General features: G+C 39.5%; 1 non-coding gene across 1 annotated transcript; it reads right to left on the reverse strand.

Moving 5' to 3' along the window:
- Positions 1 to 10,974: 10,974 nt before the first annotated feature.
- On the reverse strand, positions 10,975 to 11,101 carry LOC130031317 (small nucleolar RNA SNORA9). Its single transcript, XR_008793664.1, has one exon. It is a non-coding gene; the product is annotated as a small nucleolar RNA SNORA9 (small nucleolar RNA).
- Between the last annotated feature and the right edge of the window lie 3,026 nt (positions 11,102 to 14,127).

A 14,127-nucleotide genomic window follows, 5' to 3' on the forward strand; every position in this document is an offset into this window, starting at 1 on the left:
CAAATACAACAGTTATGTGTACCTATGTTGAGAAGTCAACATGACGAATGACCTGGCACCTGAGTTGCGCAGGAGGAAGAGAGCGGCTTAGAATGCCTTCAAGAACATCAAAGAAATAACTAAGAGGACAAAGAACCTCCGGCTCTGGGCACATCTCTTCAATTCCACTGTTCTTCCTGCATTAACATATGCCTCAGAGACCTGGGCCCTACGAAAACAGGGTGAGAATGCTATTCGGGTCTTCCAAAGAGGAATCGAAAGAGCTATGTTTGGAGTGTCACTTTTCACTCAAATGAGAGAAAGAATCTGGAGTTCCAACCTCCTTTGACGGTCAAGAATCAGGGATGCTGTTTTGTTTGCCAAGGCGTCGAAAATCAGATGGGCTGGACATGTAATGATATTTGGAGACTGCCACTGGACTAGAGCCATTACCACCTGGATTCCATGGTACGTCAAAAGATTGCGTGGCCGCCCACCTACAAGATGGTCAGACTTCTTCATCAAGACCCTGAACGATCTGTTTGAGGCTCTTCATGTTCCTAGAACGAACAGATGCCATTGGGCTACACTAGCACATGACAGGAACAAATGGAGACGTTACTGGCATCCACTCAAGCAAATCGATGAGTAACAGGAAGTCAAGTGATCAAGTGATATCCTTAACAATTGTTTTCTAGCCTTTGACTTTGAGTCTATGTTTGCTGTTTAAATATGTTTCTTGCAGACAACAGAGTGTTGGTTTCAATTTTCTAATCCATCCTACCATTCTGTTTCTCTTAATTGGTATATTTAGCCCACTGACTTTGAAAGCGATTTTTGTTGGGGCGGGGGGGGGGCTTGTGCCATCTTTTTGTAAGAATTTGCTATGTCTGTGGGGGTTGTCTTATCTTAAAGTGACCCATCTAAATGGCTTTAAGTCTATGAAGTTTAGCTGTGAAGTTGTGTTTTGTTCCTTCAAAATCTGAATGAGAATCTGTCGGGTAAAGTATTGTTGGTGAGGCATTTGTTTCATTGAATTTTATTCACTGTATTTCACCACTATCTTCAAGCATGGAAGATTTAATCTGATAAATTGGTTGTACATATTAAGGATGCTCCTTTGAAAGTGATGTCCTTTTGTGATGTTTTCTTTCAGTATTCTATCTCTATCATTTTCAGCATTCTGATTAAGATGCATCTCATGGTATTTTCATTTTTATTTCTTTTAGCTGGCACCCGTTGGGCCCTCTGGATCTGGGTGCATGTGCTGTTCAGCTATGGGAACTCAGAAATGATGGCCTTGACAGTTGCTTCTTCATAGGGTTTTTTCCCCTGTCCCTCTGGGAACTCAAGGATTCTTACATTGTTGTTGAATTCATCCCAAAGTTCTCCTGTCATCTATTGGTTTATTTTGAGGCTATTTTCTATCTTCTGGTGTCTTCTGGAGATTTCCTGCACCTCATCTTGGAGTTCACTGATTCTGTGTTCATAAGTTGTTACTCTGTTAATGAGGTTTCCCAGTGAGTTTTTCATTTCATCTTCCAGGTTTTAGATCTGGCATTTATGTTTGTATTTTCATTTGTATTTTCCTTATTTCTGCTCTCATATCCTCTTGTGTTCCATTGGCGGTGCACTCCATTGTTTCTTTGAGTTTCCTATGGATCTTCATCAATCTCATTCTAAATTCTTTATCAGAGAGGTTATATAGCTCATTGTTACTGGTTGGTTCATCTGGGCTAAAATCTGCACTAAGTTTAGTGGGTTTCTGTGTTGCTTTACTATTGTGACTGTTGTAATTTGAAGTTGTTTCTTGTGTATTGTCGTAGTTAGAATGTCTGCATATGTCTATGATTAATTATGTAGAGGTGAAGAAATACATGGCTGTTCCTCTTCATTCCACGACGTCGCTCTTCATAGGTGGGGTTCAATCCTGACCTGGGGAGCAAAATGGCGTCCCTGTATTCAAACCAGAGTCCCGGATGTCTTCCTGGCCTTCTTTTTGGTTTTCAGGGACTACAATTGGGCAGAGAAGATGGCTTCTTTACTGTTAGTTTATTATTTGTTTTTAACATAGTTGTTTTTATTGATTCATTTTTAGCCTATGTCTTCCAATATGCTTCCATGATTACATCTGTAATTTGGAGAGCAAAATTTACTTCAAGAATTGTTCTACCAGCAGAATTCCCATATTCAAATAAAAAAACCCATACATTTAATATGCTCAAACCAATAGCATTAAATATTTTTATATTATTTTTTCTCTAACTATACAATGCAAACTGAACATTACCTATACATTTACTTATATTCAACCCTTTTTGAATTAATACAATAATTTTATCACTCTCTTTGGAAAATAAGCAAAGGAATGAGTTTTATTAGAATAAGCAGCTGAACAATGAAGAATCTGCTCCTCATGTACATGGGCCTGGGCTCTATCACCAGCACAGAAACAGCACCACCAATACAATGCAACTCTTAGAAATCTTGCTGAACAGTTCTCAAAGTTAAAGAATGCAGACATCCAGATCCAAGGAGCCAGACGAGTACCAGCTAAAAGAGACCCGAATAAAAACACTCCAAGGCTAAGCGAAATGAGTCAAAAAGAGAGGGACAGACATAGAAAGATTGCGTTTATCTGGGAATATAAAGTAACAAGATACTAACAACCAAGAATAGCCGAGATAAGTACCAGGAGGTTCACTCCATGACTTGGAGGCCAGCCGCACATGCGGGGGGGAAAAGGGAAAAGGCAGCTCAGATAGAGAAGGGAGCACCAAATAATGGGTTTTGGGAGGATCCTCCCAGGATGGGAGAAGCATGCTGAAAGTAGACTCTAGACCTAACATGATTGCCACTCAATGCCTCTTTTGCAAACCACAATACCCAAAAGGAGAGAGAAACAAAAGGGAATGCCACAGGGGTGGTATGGGATGGGGGGGATGGGGCGGTGGGAGGGATATTGGGAGCACTGGAGGTGGAGAATGGGCACTGATGAAGGGATGGGTACTCAATCATTGTATAACTGAAATCCAAGCACAAAAATTTGTACTTCTACAACTGTACCTCATGGTGTTTCACTAATAAAAATTAAAAAACAAGCCAAAAAATAAATATTTAAACTTTAAATTCAATTACTATGCCATATAATTCAATTTTCAGGTTTATTTTAGGGGCAGAAAAATCAGAATCAAGTTTGTCATCATCAGATATAGTATAAAATAATAGGAAAAAAAATAATTTTTTAAACTGAGCTATATTTTAAGTGATTCACAGTACTAAGGGGATCAAGTGTAAACGATTGTTTTATTTACTTTCAATAATTCCTAGGTTCTCAAAGATTTGCTCAAATGAAATGTTCACTCCTAAATAACACTAAATAATACTATTTATCTTTGTTCTCGGAGAGCCTGGCAAGGTACCAAGAGCATCTCACCCACATGGCAAAGTTTGGCAAGCTACCCGTGGCCTATTTGATATGCCAAACACAGTAACAACAAGTGTCACAATGGAGACATTACTGGGCCCGCTCAAGCAAATCGATGGACAACTGGTGGACGTTGCTACAGTGCTACCTAAAATTAATATTATTTCTTTTGGGGGGGGCATACGATGCACAGGTATTACTCCTGGCTATGCACCCATGAGTTACTCCCGACGGTGCTCGGGACCATATGGGATGCTGGCGACCGAACCCAGGTTGGCCGTGTGCAAGGCAAATGCCCTATCCGCTGTGCGGCTTAATTTGTGGCTCCAGCCTCAAATTAATATTGTCTTAAGTACAAAAAAAAGGTCAAATGAACTCCTCTCAAAACTCAAATATAACTTTTATAAGTGGAAGCACACTTCAAATCATTTCATTTCATTTCATTTCATCATCCTGTTATTCGTCGATTGCCTCGAGCAGGCCCCAGTAACGTCTCTTTCATCCTAGCCCTGAGATTATATTCAAGGCTCTTTAGGAGAATGAGACCCATCATTGTTACTGGTATTTGGCATATTTGGTATGCCACAGGGAGTTTGCCAGACTCTGCCCTGTGGGCAGGCTACATTCGATAGCCTGCAAGTTTGTCCAAAGTAGGACTTCAAATAGTCTGATAAATAATTTGAATAAAAGTATGGCTTTAAGGAATGCATGCAGGTAAGAAATGCTGAAGAGAAAAAGCACACCACACTGTATTCTGATATTGGAGAAAACAGCAGCATTTTCTCAAATGACTGCTGCCATTCAGTTGTCTGGTGATGGAGACTGAATGTGTACATGGTCTGTTTCACCAGCAGGGTGAGCTCGGTCCTCTGCGATAAACGTTTCTATGTAAATCTCATGGAAGCTAAAAGAAATCTTTTCTATAGTTACAAGCATGGGTGAATACATGGATAAAAGCAAACTATTAAATATGATTGTATAAAAATTTTAATACTAATTCAATATTGACTTTTAAATATGATGGTATAAAAATTTCATAGAGCAGCCCTATAAAAATAGCTTTAAAAAGTAATTACTATATTAAGATTCTACCACATATGTTTTGTAGTCACAGTGTCACCAAAGTAAAATTATATTTTACTGAAGTATTTAAATCTCTCCTATTTTTCTTACTACTAATCTTTATTGTTTTCTCACTTGTATTTGCTAATTTTTGTTTTGCTTTTCCTATTCTTTTTTTAATTCCACGTGCTTGGTTTTTCATCTTTTATAAGATTATGGTTTAGCGCTATGCTAAACATTAAAAGAAAGTGAATCATTTTCAATGGAAATATATAGTATACAAAGCATATTGAAAATATTTCAAATTTTTAGTGTACAATAATTTTAAGCAAATATTATTACCAAATACAAATTTTATTTATTTATTTTGCTTTTTTTTTTTTAGGTCACACCCAGCGATGCACAGGGATTACTCCTGGCTCATGCACTCAGGAATCACTCCTGGCGGTGCTCAGGGAATCATATGGAATGCTAGGAATCGAACCAGGGTTGGCTGCGTGCAAGACAAAAGCCCTATCCACTGTGCTATCGCTCCAGCCCCCAAATACAAATTTTACATATAAAATATTTCAGAAAATTTAACCAGAATTCTGAACAAACTGCCAAATATAGAGGATTATTTCATCAACATAAAGGAGAAAGTGCTTAATAACTGATTTAGTAGAAGGCACTATGCCCAAATATCTTCCAATGCAGCTTCAAATGGTTGAGTAGCACTGTCCTCCCGTTGTTCATCAATTTGCTCGAGCAGGCACCAGTAACATCTCACAACAAATTGTGAGACTTGTTGTTACTGTGTTTGGCATATCAAACACGTCACGGGGAGCTTGTCAGGCTCTGCCTGCAGGCAAGATACTCTCGGTAGCTTGCTGGGCTCTTCGAGAGGGGCGGAGGAATCGAACTCCAGTCGGCCATGTTGGCTGCTTGTAAGACAAATGCCCTACCGCTGTGCTCTCGCTCCAGCCCAAATGGTTGAGTATGAAAGTTTATCCATAGGATTATAAGATCAAGTTAACCTATATATGTATTTAAAAGGATGTTTAAGTCAATAAAGTTCAATGCCACCTTAAAAATCAAACACATTAGTTTATAATGCGAAACTTACTCAGTATTGTCATGGCATTATAAAATAAATAAAACTGCATCTTTAATAACAAATTGCAATCTTCAGATTAGTTATGTGGATAGATTATGGCATTATTCACAGAAAACTTTTAGAAAACAAGAAAGCGTACACACTGTCTGAAAACCCAGAAAACAGGAGCAGGTATTAAAAGCCGAAATAATGGTGCCTCGCCTGGACTCCTCAACCCCTACTCCTCTACACCACATGGACCCTCAGACTGCAGAAAAAGCTGTCAGAAACCTAAGAAACTGAGATGGGACATTTTGGCTTTCAAGTAACTTTTAATACCTAATAATATATATAATTTCTTTTTACAAAGAATACACTGAACTAACAACATTTTTAAGTTATGCAACTCAGATTTATGTAAAAACAATTGTTTCCAATTAATGCTCAATAACATTAAAGGTTAAACTGGAGCGATAGCACAGCGGTAGAGCGTTTGCCTTGCACGCAGCCAACATGGCCGACCCGAGTTCGATTCCTCCGCCCCTCTCGGAGAGCCCGGCAAGCTACCGAGAGTATCTCGCCCGCAGGGCAGAGCCTGGCAAGCCACCCGTGATGTATTCGATATGCCAAACACAGTAACAACAAAGTCTCCACTGGAGACGTTACTGGGCCCGCTCGAGCAAAATCGACGAACAACGGGAGGGCCTTTACCTTTTAACATTAAAGATATATTACAGAGATAGGTATATTATTATGGGCATTCGCTTTAAAAGAAATTCCGAGAATAAACATAGCTTTCAACATTAATTCACACAATGAATGTATGACCAACTTTAATTTTATTTATTTATTTATTTTTGCTTTTTGGGTCACACCTGGCGATGCACAGGGGTTACTCCTGGCTCTGCACTCAGGAGTTACTCCTGGCGGTGCTCAGGGGACCATATGGGATGCTGGGAATCGAACCCGGGTCGGCCGCGTGCAAGGCAAAGGCCCTACCCGCTGTGCTATCTTCCAGCCCCGACCAACTTTAATTTTAAATGGTATATCTGCTGACTAAAAAATATGCAAATCATTTAAAACACATACACTTCAGCAAAATTAATGGATACTTCTTTTCTATAAAATTATGTAAAGGGTTTAAATTAACTTTTATCTTTGACTTTAGTGAATTTAAACTATGTGTAATAATAATATTATCATCCATATAGGAAAGGAAAAAATCAAGCTCTCACTATTCGCAGATGATATGATACTATATCTAGAGAATCCTAAAAGCCTCTACCAAGAAACTCCTTGAAACAATAGACTTGGACAATAAAGTCGCAGTACCAAAAACTGTGTCCCAGAAAATCAAGTAACTCGGAATCAGCCTAAGGAGTAAAGGACCTCTAGAAAGAAAACTACAAAACGCTACTCCACAAAATAAAAGACGACATGAGGAAATGGAAACATATCGCCTGCTAATGAATAGGAAGAATTAACATTGTCAAAATGGCAATACTCCCAAAGGCACTATACAGATTCAATGTGATCCCTATAAAGATAGCCATGAAATTCTTCAAAGAAATGGATCATCAAGCACTCCTAAAATTCATTTGGAGCAACAAATGCTCATGAATAGCTAAAGCAATTCTTGGGGAAAAGGGTGGGGAGGCATCACCCTCTCCATCCTCAAACTCTACTACAAAGTGCTAAGAATAGTTGTAATAAGTACCAGGAGGTCTGCTCCACATCTTGGAAGCCGGCAGCACATGCCGGGGGAAAAGGCAGTTCAGACAGAAAAGGGAACACCAAGTAAAGTGTGTTTGGAGGACTTGCTGGGAATGCAAGATGCGTGCTGAAAGGCTGAAAGTAGACTATAGACCGAACACGGTGGCCACTCAATACCTCTATTGCAAACCCCAACACCCTAAAGGAAAGAGAGAGAAAAAGGGAATGACCTGCCATAGAGGTGGGGTGGAGTGGAAGGTGGGGTAGTGGGCAGGCTACTAGGTTCATTGGTGGAGAATGGATGGGCACTAGTGGATGGATGGGTACTTGATCATTGTATAACTGAAACCCAAATACGAAAGTTTGTAAGTCTATTTACAAACTAGTTACCATGTAACTGTACATGGTATCTCACTAATAAATATATATGTATATATTATCATTACAACATATAACTCATAGAAATTAAATTTACAAAATTCAAGATTAATCTTTACAATATAAATAAGGGAAAAGGTTTCTAGAAATACGAACTACCTAGTCTTGCATGGTGTCCAGTATTTGATTGAACCAAAGTCCTATATATAACGTAAAATCTTCTTGATACACATGTCAGTCATTTCTTGGAATTATTTAAAAAAAAAGGAAATCTATCAAAACAAAAAATAGATTAATTTCTTACGTTTCAGATATTTATCATTTTTCTCTAAGAAAGCATCTTTAAATAAACTAGTAACTTGATAAAACAGAAATGAGCTTGAAATTCACTAGAACAAATTAACAGTAAGCACAAACTAGGCAAATTATCAGCAACTGATTAGTTTCTCACATTTCATATGTTTCTCATTTCTCTAAGAGACTTTCTTTAAATAAACTACTTCATAAAAAAGAATTGAGCTTAAAAATTCACTAGGACACCCGAACTTCAAACTGTACTACAAAGCAGTAATAATTAAAACAGCATGGTACTGGAACAAAGGCAGAACTGCAGACCAATGGAAAAGGGTTGAATACACTGACATCTCTCCTCAATCATATGCTCATCTAATCTTTGATAAAGGTGCAAGTAATGTGAAGTGGAGTAAGGAAAGCCTCTTTAATAAATTGTGTTGGCATCACTGGACGGCTACATGCAAAAAAATAGGCTCAGAACTCTGCCTAACACCATGTACAAAAGTAAGATCAAAATGGATTAAAGACCTCAACATCAGACCAGAAATCATAAGGTACATTGAAGATAAAGTTGGCAAAACCCTCCATGACATTGAAGCTAATGGTATCTTCAAAGATGCCACGCCACTGGCCGAGCAAGTGAAAACAGAGATAGATAAATGGGACTATCTTAAACTAAGAAGCTTCTGCACCTTCAAAGAAACAGTGACCAAAATACAAAGACAGTCTACAGAATGGGAAAGGATATTCACCGAATACACATCTGACAAGGGGTTGATATCCAGGATATACAAAATACTGGTTAAACTCCACAAGAAGAAAACATCCAACCCCATCCAAAAATGGGGCAATGAAATGAACAGAAACTTTCTCAAGGAAGAAATCCGAATGGCAAAAAAGCACATGAGAAAATGCTCTACATCATTAATCATCAGGGAGATGCAGATCAAAACCACAATGAGATACCATCTCACACCTCAGAGACTGGCCCACATTCAAAAGAACAAAAGCAACCGATGCTGGCGTGGATGTGGCGAGAAAGGGACACTCCTTCACTGTTGGTGGGAATGTCCACTGGTTCAGCCCTTCTGGAAACAGTATGGACGATTCTCAAAAAATTAGAAATTGAGCTCCCATTTGACCCAGCAATACCACTCCTGGGAATATATCCCAGAGAGGCAAAAATGTATAGTCGAAGTGACATCTGCACTTGTTTGTTCATTGCAGCACTCTTTACAATAGCCAGAAACTGGAAGAAACCTGTATGCCCAAGAACAGATGACTGGTTAAAGAAACTTTGGTACATCTACACAATGGAGTACTATGTAGCTCTTAGAAAAGATGAAGTCATGAAATTTACATACAAGTGGTACAATATGGAAAGTATCATGCTAAGCGAAATGAGTCAGAAAGAGAGGGATAGACATAGAAAGATTGCATTCATCTGGGGGATATAAAGTAACAAAGTATGAGATTAATACCCAAGAATAGCTGAGATCAGCACCAGGAGGATTACTCCATAACTTAGAGGCCAGCCGGGTATCCTAGAGGAAAGGGCAGTTCAGATAGAGAAGGGAGCACCAAATAAAGGATGTTTGGAGGATCCTCCCAGGAGGGGAGATGCATGTCGAAAGTAGACTATGGACTGAACATGTTTGCCACTCAATGCCTCTTTTGCAGACCACAACACCCAAAAGGAGAGAGAGAACACAGGGGATTGCCCTGCCACAGAGACAGGGGGGATGGGGGGATGGGGGTGGGAGGGATATTATCCATGGTGGTGGAAGATGGGCACTGGTGGAGGGATGGGTATCTGATCATTGTATGATTGAAACCAAAGCACAAAAAATTGTAAATCTACAACTTAAAAAAAAAAATAAAATAAAATAAAGGGAAAAAAATTCACTAGGACAAATGAATACAAGGCACAAAGTAGGCAAAATATCAGGTAGTGCAGCAGGCAAGTGCTCTCATTGAGCATGTAGCCAGACTTAATCCTCAGCACCCTGATCATCATCAGGACTGAGCCCTGAGCACAGAGACAGGAGTAAGTCCTGAGCACGCCCAGGTGTGGCTTTAAACAAAGCCCACCCACAAATGTTTTCCCTCAATTCCCTGTTGTATCACAATCACATCTCAGGGTTCATTCCCACTGCTGACTGTCAAATACACTTACTTTGCTTCTTCATCCTCCACATGAGGACGATCATCTGACATGTGTCTTTTTCTTCTCAGCTCACTTATTATAACAGCTTCCAATTCCATCCAAGTTTCAGCCAGGTGAACCTTTCACCTCTTCTCATAGTTGAGCGGTATTGCACGTGTGTTTGTACAAGCTCCTTATCCACTCATCTCTTGTGGGCACTTGCGTTGTTTCCAGATCCTGGCTGCAGTCAACAATGCTGTGATGAGTACAGGTGTGGAGATGTCCTTCAGGCTGAGCCAAACCACAGTCTCTCCAGTGAAAAATGAGGTTCCTATCTGGCACACCCCCACTGGCACTTACTCATTTCTGGCTTTGTGTTACACATTTGTGAGTCCCCATGTGAGTGATATTTTATTTTCATTTTGATTTGCATTTCCCTTATAATCAATGATGACGAATTTCCTTTGCCTCTGTGTCAATTTCACATCTTGAGACCATGTCATTCCTTTCCACATTTTTGAATCGGTTTTTCTGTTGGAGAGCTTTAAGAGCGCTTTATGTATCTTGGATATTAGTCCTTTATCTTGCGTATGGTCTCGAAATCCTTTCAATCAGCAGAATGTCTTTTAATTGTAGGGCACATTGCTCACAGAATGCAGAAGTTTTCTAGTTTGAAATAGTTCCGTTTCTGTTTTTATTACCTTTGCCACTTGAGTTCTTACATTTCAGACTTCATTGTGGTCATGATTTTGGAGAGTCTTGCCTATGTTTCCCCAATGGATTTTTCAAGATTCAAGTGCAATATAAAAATTTTATTTGAGTTAATTTTTGTTTACAGGGTGAAAGAGGGGTCTATTTTTCCCTTATTGCTTCTGTTTTATTCTTTTTCTTATTTTTCACGACTGTCTGAGATTTCTAACACCTTACTCTGGATGGAGCAGGTCAAGATCTCAAACCGTTTCATAATTGCTAGCACTATGGGAAAGCACAGGGTCACTCCAGACCCAAGTATGATGAAGGCTTGCACCTAATTTCATTTTTTTAATTGTGACTATCTAGTTTTCCCGTAATCATTGGCTAAAGAGGTTTCCTTGCTCCAATTCATGCACTTCTTCATAAATAAATTGCTCATGCATCTGAGTGAGGGTTTCTCCCTGACCTCTCAATCCTATGCCATTGAGAAGAGACTTTTTTTCTTCCGGTACCAACCAATTTTGATTGCTAAAGCTTTGTGTCAGATTTTAAAGTCTGGGGACACAATGCCTCCCATTTTTCCTCAAGATTGCTTTGGCTATGTCAGGAGTTTTGTAGCTTAATGCAAATTTTAGAAAAATTTACTCCATGTCCTTGAATAATACCATGGAAATTTTATCGGAATTTGCTATTTCTGTAAACTGCTTTGAGTTAAGATAGTCATTTTCAAGATGCTGATTCTTTTTTTTTTTCTCTCCACTCTTTTTTTTTTTTTTAGTGAAGCACCATGGGGTACAGTTCTAGATTTACAAATCTTTGTGCTTGGGTTTTGGTCATACAATGATCAAATACTCATCCCTCCACCAGTGCCCATATTCCACCACCATGGATAATATCCCCCCCATCCCCCCCACCCTGCCTCTGTGGCAGGGCATTCCCCTGTGTTCTCTCTCTCCTTTTGGGTGTTGTGGTCTGCAAAAGAGGCATTGAGTGGCAAACATGTTCAGTCCATAGTCCACTTTCGACATGCATCTCCCCTCCTGGGAGGATCCTCCAAACACCCTTTATTTGGTACTCCCTTCTCTATCTGAGCTGCCCTTTCCTCTAGAATGCCCGACTGGCCACTAAGCTATGGAGTAATCCTCCTGGTGCTGATCTCAGCTATTCTTGGGTATTAATCTCATATTTTGTTACTTTATATCCCCCAGATGAATGCAATCTTTCTATGTCTATCCCTCTCTTTCTGACTCATTTCGCTTAGCATGATACTTTCCATATTGTACCACTTGTATGTAAATTTCATGACTTCATCTTTTCTGCGGGTAGGGCGTTCGCCTTACAAGCGGCCAACATGGCCGACCCGAGTTCGATTCCTCCGCCCCTCTCGGAGAGCCCGGCAAGCTACCGAGAGTATTGGATATGCCAGACACAGTAACAACAAAGTCTCCAATGGAGACGTTACTGGGCCCGCTCGAGCAAATCGACGATCAACGGGAGGGCCTTTACCTTTTACCATCTTTTCTAAGAGCTACATAGTACTCCATTGTGTAGATGTACCAAAGTTTCTTTAACCAGTCATCTGTTCTTGGGCATTCAGGTTTCTTCCAGTTTCTGGCTATTGTAAAGAGTGCTGCAATGAACAAACAAGTACAGATGTCTCTTCGACTATACATTTTTGCCTCTCTGGGATATATTCCCAGGAGTGGTATCGCTGGGTCAAATGGGAGCTCAATTTCTAATTTTTTGACAAACGTCCATACTGTTTTCCAAAAGGGCTGAACTAGTCGGCATTCCCAGCAACAGTGAAGGAGTGTCCCTTTCTCGCCACATCTGCACCAGCAACGGTTGCTTTTGTTCTTTTGAATGTGGGCCAGTCTCTGAGGTGTGAGATGGTATCTCATTGTGGTTTTGATCTGCATCTCCCTGATGATTAATGATGTAGAGCATTTTCTCATGTGCTTTTTTGCCATTCGGATTTCTTCTTTGAGAGAGTTTCTGTTCATTTCATTGCCCCATTTTTGGATGGGGTTGGATGTTTTCTTCTTGTGGAGTTCAGCCAGTATTTTGTATATCCTTGATATCAACCCCTTGTCAGATGTGTATTCGGCAAATATCCTTTCCCATTCTGTAGACTGTCTTTGTATTTTGGTCACTGTTTCTTTGAAGGTGCAGAAGCTTCTTAGTTTAAGATAGTCCCATTTATCTATCTCTGTTTTCACTTGCTCGGCCAGTGGCGTGGCATCTTTGAAGATACCATTAGCCTCAAAGTCATGGAGGGTTTTGCCAACTTTGTTTTCAATGTACCTTATGGTGTCTGGTCTGATGTTGAGGTCTTTAATCCATTTTGATCTTACTTTTGTACATGGTGTTAGGCAGAGTTCTGAGCCCATTTTTTTTGCATGTAGCCATCCAGTGATGCCAGCACAATTTGTTAAAGAGAAAATGCCGATTCTTATGATCCTTAAACCAAGAATATGTTTCTATTACATTAAAAGGTAAGGTAAGGTAAAGGCCCTCCCGTTGATCGTCGATTTGCTCGAGCGGGCCCAGTAACGTCTCCATTGGAGACTTTGTTGTTACTGTGTTTGGCATATCAAATACTCTCGGTAGCTTGCCGGGCTCTCCAAGAGGGGTGGAGGAATCGAACTCCGGTCGGCCATGTTGGCCGCTTGTAAGGTGAACGCCCTACCCGCTGTGCTATCGCTCCAGCCCAAACTATTACATTAGTTCATTTTAAATTCCTTTCAGAAGTTTCGCAGTTTTCACTAAATAGGTCTTTTACCTCCTTTGTTAAACTAAGGGGTTTCTGTTTTTTACATGATTGCAATTGGGTTTATTTCTATTCTGGATTTGAGGTTTTTTTGTTGTTGTTTGTTTGTTTACCTGTAAGAATAAATTAGAATCCTGTGCACTGGTTTTGTAGCCTGCTACTTTACTATATTAATATATTGTTTTGAGGAGTTTTTCAGAGGAGCCTTTTTGGGTTCCTACATACGAAATTCCTAACAGTGCTTTGCAGGTTTTAATAAGTAAATCTTTCACCTCCTTTCTAAAAATTGATTCCACATTACCTGATTTTTTCATAACTATAAGCAGGATTTTTAAATTACTCTTTTATCATTGTTTACGTATAAAATCACAAAAGATTTTCCTGTTTGCTTTCGTAAGCTGCTACTTTACTGTAAAGATTTATTGCTTCTAGGAGTGTTTAATTAATGATTGGTTTTGCAGTTTTAGGGTTCTTGATGTCATTTGTAAACAGTGAATTTGATTTCTTTGCCAATTTGAACACTAATTTAAATTTTTTTCTTGCTTAATTTCTGTGGCAGCAGCTATCAGAACTGTATTGAATAATAGTGC

The sequence above is a fragment of the Sorex fumeus genome, unplaced genomic scaffold (genome assembly GCF_029834395.1).
Source record: "Sorex fumeus unplaced genomic scaffold, SorFum_2.1 ptg000046l, whole genome shotgun sequence".
Taxonomy (NCBI): Eukaryota; Metazoa; Chordata; class Mammalia; order Eulipotyphla; family Soricidae; genus Sorex; species Sorex fumeus.